Source organism: Hyla sarda, unplaced genomic scaffold (genome assembly GCF_029499605.1).
Source record: "Hyla sarda isolate aHylSar1 unplaced genomic scaffold, aHylSar1.hap1 scaffold_238, whole genome shotgun sequence".
Classification (NCBI taxonomy): Eukaryota; Metazoa; Chordata; class Amphibia; order Anura; family Hylidae; genus Hyla; species Hyla sarda.
Window position 1 is genome coordinate 24,889 of NW_026609065.1, and position 18,220 is coordinate 43,108.

At 45.2% G+C, this 18,220-nt stretch overlaps 6 non-coding genes across 6 annotated transcripts; all 6 read left to right on the forward strand.

The window, feature by feature from the left end:
* The first annotated feature begins 1,235 nt into the window (after positions 1 to 1,235).
* LOC130322819 (U2 spliceosomal RNA) lies at positions 1,236 to 1,426 on the forward strand. Its single transcript, XR_008868259.1, has one exon. It is a non-coding gene; the product is annotated as a U2 spliceosomal RNA (small nuclear RNA).
* A 7,179-nt stretch (positions 1,427 to 8,605) lies between these two features.
* LOC130322830 (U2 spliceosomal RNA) lies at positions 8,606 to 8,789 on the forward strand. Its single transcript, XR_008868269.1, has one exon. It is a non-coding gene; the product is annotated as a U2 spliceosomal RNA (small nuclear RNA).
* Positions 8,790 to 10,888: 2,099 nt separating this feature from the next.
* On the forward strand, positions 10,889 to 11,079 carry LOC130322798 (U2 spliceosomal RNA). The gene has a single exon (XR_008868240.1). It is a non-coding gene; the product is annotated as a U2 spliceosomal RNA (small nuclear RNA).
* A 2,093-nt stretch (positions 11,080 to 13,172) lies between these two features.
* LOC130322810 (U2 spliceosomal RNA) lies at positions 13,173 to 13,363 on the forward strand. The gene has a single exon (XR_008868251.1). It is a non-coding gene; the product is annotated as a U2 spliceosomal RNA (small nuclear RNA).
* A 2,091-nt stretch (positions 13,364 to 15,454) lies between these two features.
* LOC130322822 (U2 spliceosomal RNA) lies at positions 15,455 to 15,645 on the forward strand. The gene has a single exon (XR_008868262.1). It is a non-coding gene; the product is annotated as a U2 spliceosomal RNA (small nuclear RNA).
* Positions 15,646 to 17,737: 2,092 nt separating this feature from the next.
* LOC130322835 (U2 spliceosomal RNA) lies at positions 17,738 to 17,928 on the forward strand. The gene has a single exon (XR_008868272.1). It is a non-coding gene; the product is annotated as a U2 spliceosomal RNA (small nuclear RNA).
* The last annotated feature ends 292 nt before the right edge of the window (positions 17,929 to 18,220 follow it).

The window sequence follows — 18,220 nt, forward strand, 5'->3', positions numbered from 1 at the left end:
ATGCTCTAGAAGCTAAAGTCGCAGAAATGTCACACATATTTGGCCTGCAACTTTCTGTGCGACAAATTCAGACAGGAAAAATCAGTATAAATCCTTAGAAAATTATCCCCCAGTGTCTCCATCTGCTGGCGGTATTGAATAAGCATTGCTGCACTGATGGGGTATGCATTAGACGAAAAAAAAGAAGAAAAAGAAGAATAATACGCCCAGAAAAGAGGCGAAAAGGAGAAAAACGTAAAAAAACGTGAAAAAAAAGTAAGAGGAAGAGAAGGGAAAAAAAGGTGGAAATGGGTTTAAAAGTGATTTCGGCGGAGAAATATATATATATATATATATATATATATATATATATATATATATATACGCGCACACACACACATATATATAAACGTATTCTCCGTTGAGATATTGCAGCCGCTGCTGTGTCCAGGCCCAGGAGCCTTAGCACTGTGCTGTGATGTCACTCAATACCACTGACATCACTAGGTGTAAACAACATCTCTCCTTTGCTGTGTATGTGACTATGGAGCTGTTTGGTGATGTCGTCTATTATGGCCTTCATAGAAGCAACAGGAGATTGTTGCATCCATCTAGAACCCTCAGAACTACAGTGCTATGATGTCACTCACTTCCACAGGCCTTGCAGAGTGTAAACAACAACAACCCAGCTTTGTTGTGTATGTAACCATAGGGATTGTGATGTCACCTAGAACCTTCACAGCAGCGACAGCTTTATGAGGAGCATCAGCACTGCTCTGCCTGAGCAGAACCATCACCGCCATAGGTTGTCAAATAACCCGGATTTAACCCACACAGGTAAGTCCAATGGGGTGCAGGCATGTCCTCTATGCTTACAGCTTCCCGTGGGTGTTGGTTTGATACCGTTTGGGGACAGCCAAGGAGGCATCTGCAGGCAACAAAGGTAGGTGTGTGCTTGTGTGTGTGTTTCCTATGCAGATCCTAAGCCCAGTGTCACATGCAAGTAGGAGGAGTAAGAAGGGTTCCTGGCAAATCCGGGTTATGGATTGCATTTAAAAAGGCCCCGTGGGAGTGCAATGGGCCCCTGTCTTGCTGCTTAGCAATAATGGTATGGGTTTAGGTTCTGCTGTGTGTACTGGTGGTTGACTGCCCCCCAGCCCAGAGTGTGCATGGAAAATTGTCTGGCAGCCTCCCTGACAGCAAGCAGTGATAGTGCCCATGAAGGGGACCTTGTTGGGCCCGCCCCTTTCACGGTTATCGCTTCTCGGCCTTTTGGCTAAGATCAAGTGTAGTATCTGTTCTTATCAGTTTAATATCTGATACGTCCCCTATCTGGGGACCATATATTAAATGGATTTTTGAGAACGGGGGCCGATTTCGAAGCTTGCTTCCGTCGCCCTATGCATTGACTCGATATGGCAGTATCTTCGGGTACAGTGCACCACCCCCTTACAGGGTTAAAAAGAAAGATTCCTACTTTCATTGCTACCTGCTTGCTGGCTAGCCAGCTAGCCAGCCCTGTGGGCCTTGCTGCTGCTGCTGCTGCTGCTGCAGCCAAAAAACAAAAGGTGGTGCTTCTGCTGCTTCTGCTTGTGTCTGGCCGCTGTTGGAGCGTCCAGGCACAGGACTTCTGCTGCTGCTGACTAAATGGCCTCCTTAATTGGATCATTTGAGTAGCCAGCACACCTGTGCAGGTAGGGCATGACATGATAGGCAGCTGCCTTGATAGCGGGTGGGTGCTGAATGTTCCTAATTGACAAAATAAGATTAATGCTTATGAAGAAATATAAAATCTCATCCCTTCCCCAATATCGCGCCACACCCCTACCCCTTAATTCCCTGGTTGAACTTGATGGACATATGTCTTTTTTCGACCGTACTAACTATGTAACTATGTAACATAACATGGGGGGGTCTCCTGGCTGTTCACACAGGTGTGTCATTGCTGTACATTGACCATGCATTGCTTCTGTGGTATTGCAAAGGCAAAGACAAATGCTTCCAGCCATCCATTGCACTAATGGATTGGTCATCAGCTGGCTGTCTATGTCCCGCATCAATATAGACCAAAGTACAGAGGGTTAGGCTATGCTATAGTGCACCTACCTGATGCATCAGAAGGTGCGAGGCCCTTGCTAAATTCTGTGCACAGACTTTGAGATCTATGCTTTAGACTGTATCTAAACCTGCTCCAACATGGACTGACATTCTGGCCTACTTTCAGCCGATGCGACTTGTCTGTCGCTGAACAGTCGCTTTTTATGTATTCAGCACCTATGTATAATGTTGTAAAAATGCTCTAGAAGCTAAAGTCGCAGAAATGTCACACATATTTGGCCTGCAACTTTCTGTGCGACAAATTCAGACAGGAAAAATCAGTATAAATCCTTAGAAAATTATCCCCCAGTGTCTCCATCTGCTGGCGGTATTGAATAAGCATTGCTGCACTGATGGGGTATGCATTAGACGAAAAAAAAGAAGAAAAAGAAGAATAATACGCCCAGAAAAGAGGCGAAAAGGAGAAAAACGTAAAAAAACGTGAAAAAAAAGTAAGAGGAAGAGAAGGGAAAAAAAGGTGGAAATGGGTTTAAAAGTGATTTCGGCGGAGAAATATATATATATATATATATATATATATATATATATATATATATATACGCGCACACACACACATATATATAAACGTATTCTCCGTTGAGATATTGCAGCCGCTGCTGTGTCCAGGCCCAGGAGCCTTAGCACTGTGCTGTGATGTCACTCAATACCACTGACATCACTAGGTGTAAACAACATCTCTCCTTTGCTGTGTATGTGACTATGGAGCTGTTTGGTGATGTCGTCTATTATGGCCTTCATAGAAGCAACAGGAGATTGTTGCATCCATCTAGAACCCTCAGAACTACAGTGCTATGATGTCACTCACTTCCACAGGCCTTGCAGAGTGTAAACAACAACAACCCAGCTTTGTTGTGTATGTAACCATAGGGATTGTGATGTCACCTAGAACCTTCACAGCAGCGACAGCTTTATGAGGAGCATCAGCACTGCTCTGCCTGAGCAGAACCATCACCGCCATAGGTTGTCAAATAACCCGGATTTAACCCACACAGGTAAGTCCAATGGGGTGCAGGCATGTCCTCTATGCTTACAGCTTCCCGTGGGTGTTGGTTTGATACCGTTTGGGGACAGCCAAGGAGGCATCTGCAGGCAACAAAGGTAGGTGTGTGCTTGTGTGTGTGTTTCCTATGCAGATCCTAAGCCCAGTGTCACATGCAAGTAGGAGGAGTAAGAAGGGTTCCTGGCAAATCCGGGTTATGGATTGCATTTAAAAAGGCCCCGTGGGAGTGCAATGGGCCCCTGTCTTGCTGCTTAGCAATAATGGTATGGGTTTAGGTTCTGCTGTGTGTACTGGTGGTTGACTGCCCCCCAGCCCAGAGTGTGCATGGAAAATTGTCTGGCAGCCTCCCTGACAGCAAGCAGTGATAGTGCCCATGAAGGGGACCTTGTTGGGCCCACCCCTTTCACGGTTATCGCTTCTCGGCCTTTTGGCTAAGATCAAGTGTCTTGCCCTAAGGTATTCGGGTACCCCTCTCCTCGGCCTTGTGGGATCGCCCAGGTTTATTGCCTGGGCTTCACCCACCTGCTGCTATTGGGGAGAGGGCTTAGTCCCAGGATAACGGGAAGGTGATCATCGGAGGACGGGTCTGCCGGAGAGGATGGCTAATGCGCCGAACGCTCCTAATACAGTACGGCTGTTTATCGAGGAGGAAAAGAGGAGTGCCTACGGGATTTTGCATGTCCAGCAGAAGGTCGTGGAAGGAGTGCTGAGGATGCCGCATGCTTCCATCTTCTGTGTCCAGGTCTTTCCCAGCCAAGGATTCTTTGACGTGACCTTCTACAACCTGGATGATCTCCGTACCTGTCTCTACCGGAGTAAGGAGAATGCTTCTCACCCTGACCTACAAGGGATCCGATTCATTTCCTGCGAGGCTCGGCCTAAGAAAGTTCCAGTGGTAGTGCATATGTACAACCCTTTTGTGCGGGATGAGGAGATCCAGACCTTTCTAAGAAGGTATTGTGTGTCTGTTTCTGGTGCGGAGAGGAAAAATAACATCCTGGGGACTTTCACAGGCATGAGACGTTTTTGGGTGGAGTTTAGGCCTGCCCCCGAGGGTGGTGCTGAAGGTTTTTGTCACCCCCCGCAGAACTTTGCGATAGGGAACAACAGGGGGTTTCTGCACTACCCGGGGATGCCAAGTTTTTGCCGGGACTGTTTTTGCTTTGGTCATACCAGAGAGAACTGTACAACCGGGCAGGTTTGCAGGAACTGCCACAAGCCTGATCACCGCACTGCAGACTGTCCCGAGAAACGCAAGTGTCATTTCTGTGGTTCTTCGGATCACCTGGCTAGGAGTTGCCCCACTTACCAGTCCGGGGCACCCCGATCATATGCAATGGCTCTTCGAGGTGGGACAGTTCCTGAGGACTCCAATGCTGCCAGGGCAGGCGATGCAGAGGTTAGCGTGCTGACCAGTGAAGCAGAGTCTGCCCCTGTTTTTCCTTCCATTTCTAGGTCTGTTCCGGATGCTTTGGTGGCAGAGGGGGAGAAGGCGGAGTCTGTTTCGGGGGCATCTGTTTCGGAGGCCTCTGATCCCCCAGAGGAGATGACTGTGGACAAAGAATCCTTGAAGAGAAAGATGCCGGTGGAAGAATCGGAGGATGACTGTCCGACTCCTCAGAGTCAAAGGATTGAGGACTTTCCTAGCCCGGGAAGGGAGGAGGCAGGTGGAGGGTCGTCATGTCAGATTGATTCTGACTCCTCTTTATCCTCCCTGGGCACAGGTTATTTGGAGGAATGTTCAGTCAAAAAATTGACAAAGACTCTTAAGTTTAAGGAAGGGGAGGCAAAAAATAAGGGTAGAGGTCGGGGAAAGGCTAGGCCTCCTTTTGATAATGCTTGATTTTGTATTTCCTTTTTTTCCTTCAAATGTTTGAATGAGTTTAACAATTGGTTCTCTAAATGTCCGCAGTATTAGATCTTTAGAAAGGAGATCCGCCATTTTTGATTTACTTTCTAGATATTCTTTTGATGTTCTAGGTCTCCAGGAGTGCTGCTTGGATGGGGAGCCAAATATCTCCTGGCCTTATGGGCAATCGGTATGGTCTGGTTCAATGGAACGTAATTCGGGGGTGGGGATTTTGTTCAAAAGTAATGAGTTTGTTGTTAAAAAAGTTGTCCATATTGTTCCGGGTAGGGTATTATTAGTGCATTTTATTTTCAGGGGTTTCACATATAAAGTAATTAATGTTTATGCTCCAACTGGGAGGAAGGAAAGAGGGGAGGTGTTTGAGAAATTATATTTCTTTTTGAGTGGGAGGGATGATGTGTTCCTTATAGGGGATTTCAATTGTATAATAACAGAGGGGGATAGGAGTAGTACTACGGTGGGTGGTGGGTCTGGTTTAGACAGTACTAGTAAGCAGCTTAAAGAGATTGTAAATTTATTTGGGTTAAAGGATTCCTTTGTTGCCCATAATGATGGTACTATCGGTTATACATATTTTTCTAACAATACAAGTTCGCGTATTGATTTCATTTTTGTCTCAAAACTAATGTCTGTTTCTAATTTCAGACGGAGGAGGTTACCGTTCACGGATCATGCCTGGATTGAGTGTGTGGTAAAAGGTGGTGGTCTAAGTGAGTATGGAAAGGGTGTTTGGAAGTTGAATGTGTCTTTATTGGATAATGAATGTGTATTACAAGAATATAGGGAGCGTTTTGATGGATGGGTGTTGAGGAAGGATGCATTTTATAGTGTGGTTGAGTGGTGGGAGTGGGTGAAGTTAGAGACTAAAAGGTTTTTTATTAAAAAAGGGTGTGAGAAAGGGAGGAAAGATAGAGAAGAGTATGAGAGATGGCAAAGAAGGTTAGAGTATTTGTATGAATTGAGGCGTTTGGGGATGAGTGTTGAGAAGGAGATTGAGGAAGCTCGTGGAAGTGTGAATGAGTGTCTGGAGAGGAATGGAAGGAAGATTATTGCACAGGCTAGGGTTGAAGTGAAAGAGAAGGATGAGAAATGTAGCAAATTTTTCTTTAAAAAGGCATTCAGTAAAAAAACTGAGATGATGAGTGTTTTTACGAATGATGGGGTAGAGGTCTTTGGTAAGGATGAGGTGTTAGAGGAAGTGTGGAAGTTTTATTCTGATTTATTCACGGAGAAGGAGCGGGACGTGACTCTAGAGGAGGAATGTTTGGGATATGTGGATAAGCGTTTGGATGAAATTGATGGGTTCTTTATGGAAGAGGATGTGAGGAAGAGTGAGGTGGAGGATGCTGTGAATGGGATGAAGAAAGGAAAGGTGGCAGGGAGTGATGGTTTGCCTGTGGAATTTTATCTTGTGTTTTGGGATATGTTAGGGGATTATGTATGGGAGGTGTGTAAGGAAGTACTTAGGAGAGGGAAGTTATCTAAAAGTATGAGTGAGAGTGTGACTGTGTTATTGTTTAAAAAAGGGGATAAGAGGGATCTTAAAAATTGGAGGCCTATAGCGCTCTTGAATTGTGATTACAAAATTATTGCTAAAGTTATTGCGAATAGGTTAAAGGATGTGATTGATTGTATGGTAGGTGAGGAGCAAATGTGTACAGTGCCTGATCGTAGGATTTCTGAATGTCTGTTAGGTCTGAGGGATGTATTGTGGGACTGTAAAACTAGGAAGCAAGGTGTGGCTGTTGTTACGGTGGATTTTGAAAAAGCGTATGATAGGGTGGTGCATGATTTATTGTTTAGGGTTTTGAGGAGGATGAATGTGCCGGACAGAATGGTGAAGTGGATTGAATGTTTGTATAGGGACATTTATAGTAAGATTCAGGTCAATGGTTTTCTGAGTAGGGAAGTGAGTATAAAATCTGGAGTGCGGCAGGGGTGTCCCCTGTCGCCAATTCTTTTTATTTGTATGATTGAGCCTTTGTTGGGGATGATTAGGAGAGATAAGGTGATGCGGGGTATAGAAATACCTGGTAGTCATGGGAAGGATATGCGAGTGATTGGTTACATGGATGATGTTACTGTTGTATGTAAGTCAATGGCAGGGGTAAGGCGTGCTAAGTTATTGATTGAGTGTTTCTGTTTAATGAGTGGGTTTAAGCTTAATGTTGGGAAGAGTGGTTGTAAATTTTTTGAGGGGTGGGGAGAGAGTGGGTTGTGCGAGTGGCCTGTGAGAGAGGGGGGTGTGGAAGTGCTTGGGGTGGTGTTTGATAATGATTTGTATGGGAAAGAAAGTTGGGAGAGGGTTTTGGGGAGGGTGGGGAATAAAATAAACTTCTGGTCTTTAAGGACTTTATCGATTGAGGGAAGGATTCTGGTTATTAAAGCTGTTATAATTCCTATTTTGCTTTATGTTAATTATGTGTTTCCTCCACCGGATAGGTGTCTGGCAAGAATTATCAGGCAGATCTTTGTTTTCTTATGGAATTCAAGGATGGAGAAATTGAGTCGTGGGAAGGTGGTGAAAAGCAGAATGCATGGTGGGAAAGGAATGATGAATGTGGAAGTGTTCCTGGCTGTGAAGTATGTCAGTTTTTGTCTCGCTGTAAGTAAGAAGGAATGTGTGTTTGGGTGCATGGTAAGGTATTTGGCTGGTAATGTGTTGTTGAAATATAAGCTAATGGAAAGGGACTTAAGGGTACCTGTAAGTTTTGAGGTTCCTTGGTTCTATCAGAGAATAGGGCGGTGTGTCAGGAAAAATAATCTGGAATGTGTGACTGAATGGAATGATAGTAAGAAGGTGATGAAAGTGTTGGAGCAGAGAGAAACAGTGGAATGTGTGGGAGGTCTGTCTGAGAAGGATTGTAAGGTAGTGTGGAAAAATGTCAGTCACAAGGAACTGACAAATAAACAAAAGGACTTGTCTTGGATGTTAGCTCATGGGTGTCTGCCAACAAGGGAATTTCAGAGGAGAAGGAGATTGGTAGACAGTGAAGTGTGTCCCAGGGATGGTTGCGGTGGATGTGAGAATTATGTACATGTGTTTTGGGAGTGTGGTTATGCGAAGTCTGTGTGGAGAAAAATGTCTGGTCTAATTAAAAATCTTACTGGAATTGAAATCTTATCCTTTAATATGATGATGTTTGGTTTGTGTGCAGTGGAGAGAGAGAAGGCAAGAGTGTTATGGTTCATAGTAAATTGTGTAAAAGAGGTTCTGTGGGATGTAAGGAATATTAGGATTTTCAATCAAACTGAAGTAAGTGTGAAGGAGTGTCTGGGCATGATCCGTGGTAAAATTTACCTTTACGTATTATGTGATAGGAAAAACTATGGTTCTGATGATGCAGAGGGGATCTGGAAACACAAAAAATGGAAGTACTGGTTATGATTGTATTCTTATTTGTCTTTCTTTTTCTTTTCTTACAGATTATATCCTGATATGAAGGGACAGTTGGAGGGACAGAATCCGCTGCAATTTATTTTTTCTGAGGGAAAGTCATGAAGGGAAAGCTTTTTGTTATATGTACATGTAAAGACATGATTCCTGTATATATTGTATATGTCAAATATGTGTTATTCATGTGTTTTCAGATGAATATGTAATTTTTTGAATGATTTACTTGGTTATGTATTGTATATTTCCTTTTCAATAAAAAAAAAAAAAAAAAATCTGTTCTTATCAGTTTAATATCTGATACGTCCCCTATCTGGGGACCATATATTAAATGGATTTTTGAGAACGGGGGCCGATTTCGAAGCTTGCTTCCGTCGCCCTATGCATTGACCCGATATGGCAGTATCTTCGGGTACAGTGCACCACCCCCTTACAGGGTTAAAAAGAAAGATTCCTACTTTCATTGCTACCTGCTTGCTGGCTAGCCAGCTAGCCAGCCCTGTGGGCCTTGCTGCTGCTGCTGCTGCTGCTGCTGCAGCCAAAAAACAAAAGGTGGTGCTGCTGCTGCTTCTGCTGCTTCTGCTTGTGTCTGGCCGCTGTTGGAGCGTCCAGGCACAGGACTTCTGCTGCTGCTGACTAAATGGCCTCCTTAATTGGATCATTTGAGTAGCCAGCACACCTGTGCAGGTAGGGCATGACATGATAGGCAGCTGCCTTGATAGCGGGTGGGTGCTGAATGTTCCTAATTGACAAAATAAGATTAATGCTTATGAAGAAATATAAAATCTCATCCCTTCCACAATATCGCGCCACACCCCTACCCCTTAATTCCCTGGTTGAACTTGATGGACATATGTCTTTTTTCGACCGTACTAACTATGTAACTATGTAACATAACATGGGGGGGTCTCCTGGCTGTTCACACAGGTGTGTCATTGCTGTACATTGACCATGCATTGCTTCTGTGGTATTGCAAAGGCAAAGACAAATGCTTCCAGCCATCCATTGCACTAATGGATTGGTCATCAGCTGGCTGTCTATGTCCCGCATCAATATAGACCAAAGTACAGAGGGTTAGGCTATGCTATAGTGCACCTACCTGATGCATCAGAAGGTGCGAGGCCCTTGCTAAATTCTGTGCACAGACTTTGAGATCTATGCTTTAGACTGTATCTAAACCTGCTCCAACATGGACTGACATTCTGGCCTACTTTCAGCCGATGCGACTTGTCTGTCGCTGAACAGTCGCTTTTTATGTATTCAGCACCTATGTATAATGTTGTAAAAATGCTCTAGAAGCTAAAGTCGCAGAAATGTCACACATATTTGGCCTGCAACTTTCTGTGCGACAAATTCAGACAGGAAAAATCAGTATAAATCCTTAGAAAATTATCCCCCAGTGTCTCCATCTGCTGGCGGTATTGAATAAGCATTGCTGCACTGATGGGGTATGCATTAGACGAAAAAAAAGAAGAAAAAGAAGAATAATACGCCCAGAAAAGAGGCGAAAAGGAGAAAAACGTAAAAAAACGTGAAAAAAAAGTAAGAGGAAGAGAAGGGAAAAAAAGGTGGAAATGGGTTTAAAAGTGATTTCGGCGGAGAATATATATATATATATATATATATATATATATATATATATATATATATATATACGCGCACACACACACATATATATAAACGTATTCTCCGTTGAGATATTGCAGCCGCTGCTGTGTCCAGGCCCAGGAGCCTTAGCACTGTGCTGTGATGTCACTCAATACCACTGACATCACTAGGTGTAAACAACATCTCTCCTTTGCTGTGTATGTGACTATGGAGCTGTTTGGTGATGTCGTCTATTATGGCCTTCATAGAAGCAACAGGAGATTGTTGCATCCATCTAGAACCCTCAGAACTACAGTGCTATGATGTCACTCACTTCCACAGGCCTTGCAGAGTGTAAACAACAACAACCCAGCTTTGTTGTGTATGTAACCATAGGGATTGTGATGTCACCTAGAACCTTCACAGCAGCGACAGCTTTATGAGGAGCATCAGCACTGCTCTGCCTGAGCAGAACCATCACCGCCATAGGTTGTCAAATAACCCGGATTTAACCCACACAGGTAAGTCCAATGGGGTGCAGGCATGTCCTCTATGCTTACAGCTTCCCGTGGGTGTTGGTTTGATACCGTTTGGGGACAGCCAAGGAGGCATCTGCAGGCAACAAAGGTAGGTGTGTGCTTGTGTGTGTGTTTCCTATGCAGATCCTAAGCCCAGTGTCACATGCAAGTAGGAGGAGTAAGAAGGGTTCCTGGCAAATCCGGGTTATGGATTGCATTTAAAAAGGCCCCGTGGGAGTGCAATGGGCCCCTGTCTTGCTGCTTAGCAATAATGGTATGGGTTTAGGTTCTGCTGTGTGTACTGGTGGTTGACTGCCCCCCAGCCCAGAGTGTGCATGGAAAATTGTCTGGCAGCCTCCCTGACAGCAAGCAGTGATAGTGCCCATGAAGGGGACCTTGTTGGGCCCGCCCCTTTCACGGTTATCGCTTCTCGGCCTTTTGGCTAAGATCAAGTGTAGTATCTGTTCTTATCAGTTTAATATCTGATACGTCCCCTATCTGGGGACCATATATTAAATGGATTTTTGAGAACGGGGGCCGATTTCGAAGCTTGCTTCCGTCGCCCTATGCATTGACCCGATATGGCAGTATCTTCGGGTACAGTGCACCACCCCCTTACAGGGTTAAAAAGAAAGATTCCTACTTTCATTGCTACCTGCTTGCTGGCTAGCCAGCTAGCCAGCCCTGTGGGCCTTGCTGCTGCTGCTGCTGCTGCTGCAGCCAAAAAACAAAAGGTGGTGCTGCTGCTGCTTCTGCTGCTTCTGCTTGTGTCTGGCCGCTGTTGGAGCGTCCAGGCACAGGACTTCTGCTGCTGCTGACTAAATGGCCTCCTTAATTGGATCATTTGAGTAGCCAGCACACCTGTGCAGGTAGGGCATGACATGATAGGCAGCTGCCTTGATAGCGGGTGGGTGCTGAATGTTCCTAATTGACAAAATAAGATTAATGCTTATGAAGAAATATAAAATCTCATCCCTTCCCCAATATCGCGCCACACCCCTACCCCTTAATTCCCTGGTTGAACTTGATGGACATATGTCTTTTTTCGACCGTACTAACTATGTAACTATGTAACATAACATGGGGGGGTCTCCTGGCTGTTCACACAGGTGTGTCATTGCTGTACATTGACCATGCATTGCTTCTGTGGTATTGCAAAGGCAAAGACAAATGCTTCCAGCCATCCATTGCACTAATGGATTGGTCATCAGCTGGCTGTCTATGTCCCGCATCAATATAGACCAAAGTACAGAGGGTTAGGCTATGCTATAGTGCACCTACCTGATGCATCAGAAGGTGCGAGGCCCTTGCTAAATTCTGTGCACAGACTTTGAGATCTATGCTTTAGACTGTATCTAAACCTGCTCCAACATGGACTGACATTCTGGCCTACTTTCAGCCGATGCGACTTGTCTGTCGCTGAACAGTCGCTTTTTATGTATTCAGCACCTATGTATAATGTTGTAAAAATGCTCTAGAAGCTAAAGTCGCAGAAATGTCACACATATTTGGCCTGCAACTTTCTGTGCGACAAATTCAGACAGGAAAAATCAGTATAAATCCTTAGAAAATTATCCCCCAGTGTCTCCATCTGCTGGCGGTATTGAATAAGCATTGCTGCACTGATGGGGTATGCATTAGACGAAAAAAAAGAAGAAAAAGAAGAATAATACGCCCAGAAAAGAGGCGAAAAGGAGAAAAACGTAAAAAAACGTGAAAAAAAAGTAAGAGGAAGAGAAGGGAAAAAAAGGTGGAAATGGGTTTAAAAGTGATTTCGGCGGAGAAATATATATATATATATATATATATATATATATATATATATATATATATACGCGCACACACACACATATATATAAACGTATTCTCCGTTGAGATATTGCAGCCGCTGCTGTGTCCAGGCCCAGGAGCCTTAGCACTGTGCTGTGATGTCACTCAATACCACTGACATCACTAGGTGTAAACAACATCTCTCCTTTGCTGTGTATGTGACTATGGAGCTGTTTGGTGATGTCGTCTATTATGGCCTTCATAGAAGCAACAGGAGATTGTTGCATCCATCTAGAACCCTCAGAACTACAGTGCTATGATGTCACTCACTTCCACAGGCCTTGCAGAGTGTAAACAACAACAACCCAGCTTTGTTGTGTATGTAACCATAGGGATTGTGATGTCACCTAGAACCTTCACAGCAGCGACAGCTTTATGAGGAGCATCAGCACTGCTCTGCCTGAGCAGAACCATCACCGCCATAGGTTGTCAAATAACCCGGATTTAACCCACACAGGTAAGTCCAATGGGGTGCAGGCATGTCCTCTATGCTTACAGCTTCCCGTGGGTGTTGGTTTGATACCGTTTGGGGACAGCCAAGGAGGCATCTGCAGGCAACAAAGGTAGGTGTGTGCTTGTGTGTGTGTTTCCTATGCAGATCCTAAGCCCAGTGTCACATGCAAGTAGGAGGAGTAAGAAGGGTTCCTGGCAAATCCGGGTTATGGATTGCATTTAAAAAGGCCCCGTGGGAGTGCAATGGGCCCCTGTCTTGCTGCTTAGCAATAATGGTATGGGTTTAGGTTCTGCTGTGTGTACTGGTGGTTGACTGCCCCCCAGCCCAGAGTGTGCATGGAAAATTGTCTGGCAGCCTCCCTGACAGCAAGCAGTGATAGTGCCCATGAAGGGGACCTTGTTGGGCCCGCCCCTTTCACGGTTATCGCTTCTCGGCCTTTTGGCTAAGATCAAGTGTAGTATCTGTTCTTATCAGTTTAATATCTGATACGTCCCCTATCTGGGGACCATATATTAAATGGATTTTTGAGAACGGGGGCCGATTTCGAAGCTTGCTTCCGTCGCCCTATGCATTGACCCGATATGGCAGTATCTTCGGGTACAGTGCACCACCCCCTTACAGGGTTAAAAAGAAAGATTCCTACTTTCATTGCTACCTGCTTGCTGGCTAGCCAGCTAGCCAGCCCTGTGGGCCTTGCTGCTGCTGCTGCTGCTGCTGCTGCCAAAAAACAAAAGGTGGTGCTGCTGCTGCTTCTGCTGCTTCTGCTTGTGTCTGGCCGCTGTTGGAGCGTCCAGGCACAGGACTTCTGCTGCTGCTGACTAAATGGCCTCCTTAATTGGATCATTTGAGTAGCCAGCACACCTGTGCAGGTAGGGCATGACATGATAGGCAGCTGCCTTGATAGCGGGTGGGTGCTGAATGTTCCTAATTGACAAAATAAGATTAATGCTTATGAAGAAATATAAAATCTCATCCCTTCCCCAATATCGCGCCACACCCCTACCCCTTAATTCCCTGGTTGAACTTGATGGACATATGTCTTTTTTCGACCGTACTAACTATGTAACTATGTAACATAACATGGGGGGGTCTCCTGGCTGTTCACACAGGTGTGTCATTGCTGTACATTGACCATGCATTGCTTCTGTGGTATTGCAAAGGCAAAGACAAATGCTTCCAGCCATCCATTGCACTAATGGATTGGTCATCAGCTGGCTGTCTATGTCCCGCATCAATATAGACCAAAGTACAGAGGGTTAGGCTATGCTATAGTGCACCTACCTGATGCATCAGAAGGTGCGAGGCCCTTGCTAAATTCTGTGCACAGACTTTGAGATCTATGCTTTAGACTGTATCTAAACCTGCTCCAACATGGACTGACATTCTGGCCTACTTTCAGCCGATGCGACTTGTCTGTCGCTGAACAGTCGCTTTTTATGTATTCAGCACCTATGTATAATGTTGTAAAAATGCTCTAGAAGCTAAAGTCGCAGAAATGTCACACATATTTGGCCTGCAACTTTCTGTGCGACAAATTCAGACAGGAAAAATCAGTATAAATCCTTAGAAAATTATCCCCCAGTGTCTCCATCTGCTGGCGGTATTGAATAAGCATTGCTGCACTGATGGGGTATGCATTAGACGAAAAAAAAGAAGAAAAAGAAGAATAATACGCCCAGAAAAGAGGCGAAAAGGAGAAAAACGTAAAAAAACGTGAAAAAAAAGTAAGAGGAAGAGAAGGGAAAAAAAGGTGGAAATGGGTTTAAAAGTGATTTCGGCGGAGAAATATATATATATATATATATATATATATATATATATATATATATATACGCGCACACACACACATATATATAAACGTATTCTCCGTTGAGATATTGCAGCCGCTGCTGTGTCCAGGCCCAGGAGCCTTAGCACTGTGCTGTGATGTCACTCAATACCACTGACATCACTAGGTGTAAACAACATCTCTCCTTTGCTGTGTATGTGACTATGGAGCTGTTTGGTGATGTCGTCTATTATGGCCTTCATAGAAGCAACAGGAGATTGTTGCATCCATCTAGAACCCTCAGAACTACAGTGCTATGATGTCACTCACTTCCACAGGCCTTGCAGAGTGTAAACAACAACAACCCAGCTTTGTTGTGTATGTAACCATAGGGATTGTGATGTCACCTAGAACCTTCACAGCAGCGACAGCTTTATGAGGAGCATCAGCACTGCTCTGCCTGAGCAGAACCATCACCGCCATAGGTTGTCAAATAACCCGGATTTAACCCACACAGGTAAGTCCAATGGGGTGCAGGCATGTCCTCTATGCTTACAGCTTCCCGTGGGTGTTGGTTTGATACCGTTTGGGGACAGCCAAGGAGGCATCTGCAGGCAACAAAGGTAGGTGTGTGCTTGTGTGTGTGTTTCCTATGCAGATCCTAAGCCCAGTGTCACATGCAAGTAGGAGGAGTAAGAAGGGTTCCTGGCAAATCCGGGTTATGGATTGCATTTAAAAAGGCCCCGTGGGAGTGCAATGGGCCCCTGTCTTGCTGCTTAGCAATAATGGTATGGGTTTAGGTTCTGCTGTGTGTACTGGTGGTTGACTGCCCCCCAGCCCAGAGTGTGCATGGAAAATTGTCTGGCAGCCTCCCTGACAGCAAGCAGTGATAGTGCCCATGAAGGGGACCTTGTTGGGCCCGCCCCTTTCACGGTTATCGCTTCTCGGCCTTTTGGCTAAGATCAAGTGTAGTATCTGTTCTTATCAGTTTAATATCTGATACGTCCCCTATCTGGGGACCATATATTAAATGGATTTTTGAGAACGGGGGCCGATTTCGAAGCTTGCTTCCGTCGCCCTATGCATTGACCCGATATGGCAGTATCTTCGGGTACAGTGCACCACCCCCTTACAGGGTTAAAAAGAAAGATTCCTACTTTCATTGCTACCTGCTTGCTGGCTAGCCAGCTAGCCAGCCCTGTGGGCCTTGCTGCTGCTGCTGCTGCTGCTGCAGCCAAAAAACAAAAGGTGGTGCTGCTGCTGCTTCTGCTGCTTCTGCTTGTGTCTGGCCGCTGTTGGAGCGTCCAGGCACAGGACTTCTGCTGCTGCTGACTAAATGGCCTCCTTAATTGGATCATTTGAGTAGCCAGCACACCTGTGCAGGTAGGGCATGACATGATAGGCAGCTGCCTTGATAGCGGGTGGGTGCTGAATGTTCCTAATTGACAAAATAAGATTAATGCTTATGAAGAAATATAAAATCTCATCCCTTCCCCAATATCGCGCCACACCCCTACCCCTTAATTCCCTGGTTGAACTTGATGGACATATGTCTTTTTTCGACCGTACTAACTATGTAACTATGTAACATAACATGGGGGGGTCTCCTGGCTGTTCACACAGGTGTGTCATTGCTGTACATTGACCATGCATTGCTTCTGTGGTATTGCAAAGGCAAAGACAAATGCTTCCAGCCATCCATTGCACTAATGGATTGGTCATCAGCTGGCTGTCTATGTCCCGCATCAATATAGACCAAAGTACAGAGGGTTAGGCTATGCTATAGTGCACCTACCTGATGCATCAGAAGGTGCGAGGCCCTTGCTAAATTCTGTGCACAGACTTTGAGATCTATGCTTTAGACTGTATCTAAACCTGCTCCAACATGGACTGACATTCTGGCCTACTTTCAGCCGATGCGACTTGTCTGTCGCTGAACAGTCGCTTTTTATGTATTCAGCACCTATGTATAATGTTGTAAAAATGCTCTAGAAGCTAAAGTCGCAGAAATGTCACACATATTTGGCCTGCAACTTTCTGTGCGACAAATTCAGACAGGAAAAATCAGTATAAATCCTTAGAAAATTATCCCCCAGTGTCTCCATCTGCTGGCGGTATTGAATAAGCATTGCTGCACTGATGGGGTATGCATTAGACGAAAAAAAAGAAGAAAAAGAAGAATAATACGCCCAGAAAAGAGGCGAAAAGGAGAAAAACGTAAAAAAACGTGAAAAAAAAGTAAGAGGAAGAGAAGGGAAAAAAAGGTGGAAATGGGTTTAAAAGTGATTTCGGCGGAGAATATATATATATATATATATATATATATATATATATATATATATATATACGCGCACACACACACATATATATAAACGTATTCTCCGTTGAGATATTGCAGCCGCTGCTGTGTCCAGGCCCAGGAGCCTTAGCACTGTGCTGTGATGTCACTCAATACCACTGACATCACTAGGTGTAAACAACATCTCTCCTTTGCTGTGTATGTGACTATGGAGCTGTTTGGTGATGTCGTCTATTATGGCCTTCATAGAAGCAACAGGAGATTGTTGCATCCATCTAGAACCCTCAGAACTACAGTGCTATGATGTCACTCACTTCCACAGGCCTTGCAGAGTGTAAACAACAACAACCCAGCTTTGTTGTGTATGTAACCATAGGGATTGTGATGTCACCTAGAACCTTCACAGCAGCGACAGCTTTATGAGGAGCATCAGCACTGCTCTGCCTGAGCAGAACCATCACCGCCATAGGTTGTCAAATAACCCGGATTTAACCCACACAGGTAAGTCCAATGGGGTGCAGGCATGTCCTCTATGCTTACAGCTTCCCGTGGGTGTTGGTTTGATACCGTTTGGGGACAGCCAAGGAGGCATCTGCAGGCAACAAAGGTAGGTGTGTGCTTGTGTGTGTGTTTCCTATGCAGATCCTAAGCCCAGTGTCACATGCAAGTAGGAGGAGTAAGAAGGGTTCCTGGCAAATCCGGGTTATGGATTGCATTTAAAAAGGCCCCGTGGGAGTGCAATGGGCCCCTGTCTTGCTGCTTAGCAATAATGGTATGGGTTTAGGTTCTGCTGTGTGTACTGGTGGTTGACTGCCCCCCAGCCCAGAGTGTGCATGGAAAATTGTCTGGCAGCCTCCCTGACAGCAAGCAGTGATAGTGCCCATGAAGGGGACCTTGTTGGGCCCGCCCCTTTCACGGTTATCGCTTCTCGGCCTTTTGGCTAAGATCAAGTGTAGTATCTGTTCTTATCAGTTTAATATCTGATACGTCCCCTATCTGGGGACCATATATTAAATGGATTTTTGAGAACGGGGGCCGATTTCGAAGCTTGCTTCCGTCGCCCTATGCATTGACCCGATATGGCAGTATCTTCGGGTACAGTGCACCACCCCCTTACAGGGTTAAAAAGAAAGATTCCTACTTTCATTGCTACCTGCTTGCTGGCTAGCCAGCTAGCCAGCCCTGTGGGCCTTGCTGCTGCTGCTGCTGCTGCTGCAGCCAAAAAACAAAAGGTGGTGCTGCTGCTGCTTCTGCTGCTTCTGCTTGTGTCTGGCCGCTGTTGGAGCGTCCAGGCACAGGACTTCTGCTGCTGCTGACTAAATGGCCTCCTTAATTGGATCATTTGAGTAGCCAGCACACCTGTGCAGGTAGGGCATGACATGATAGGCAGCTGCCTTGATAGC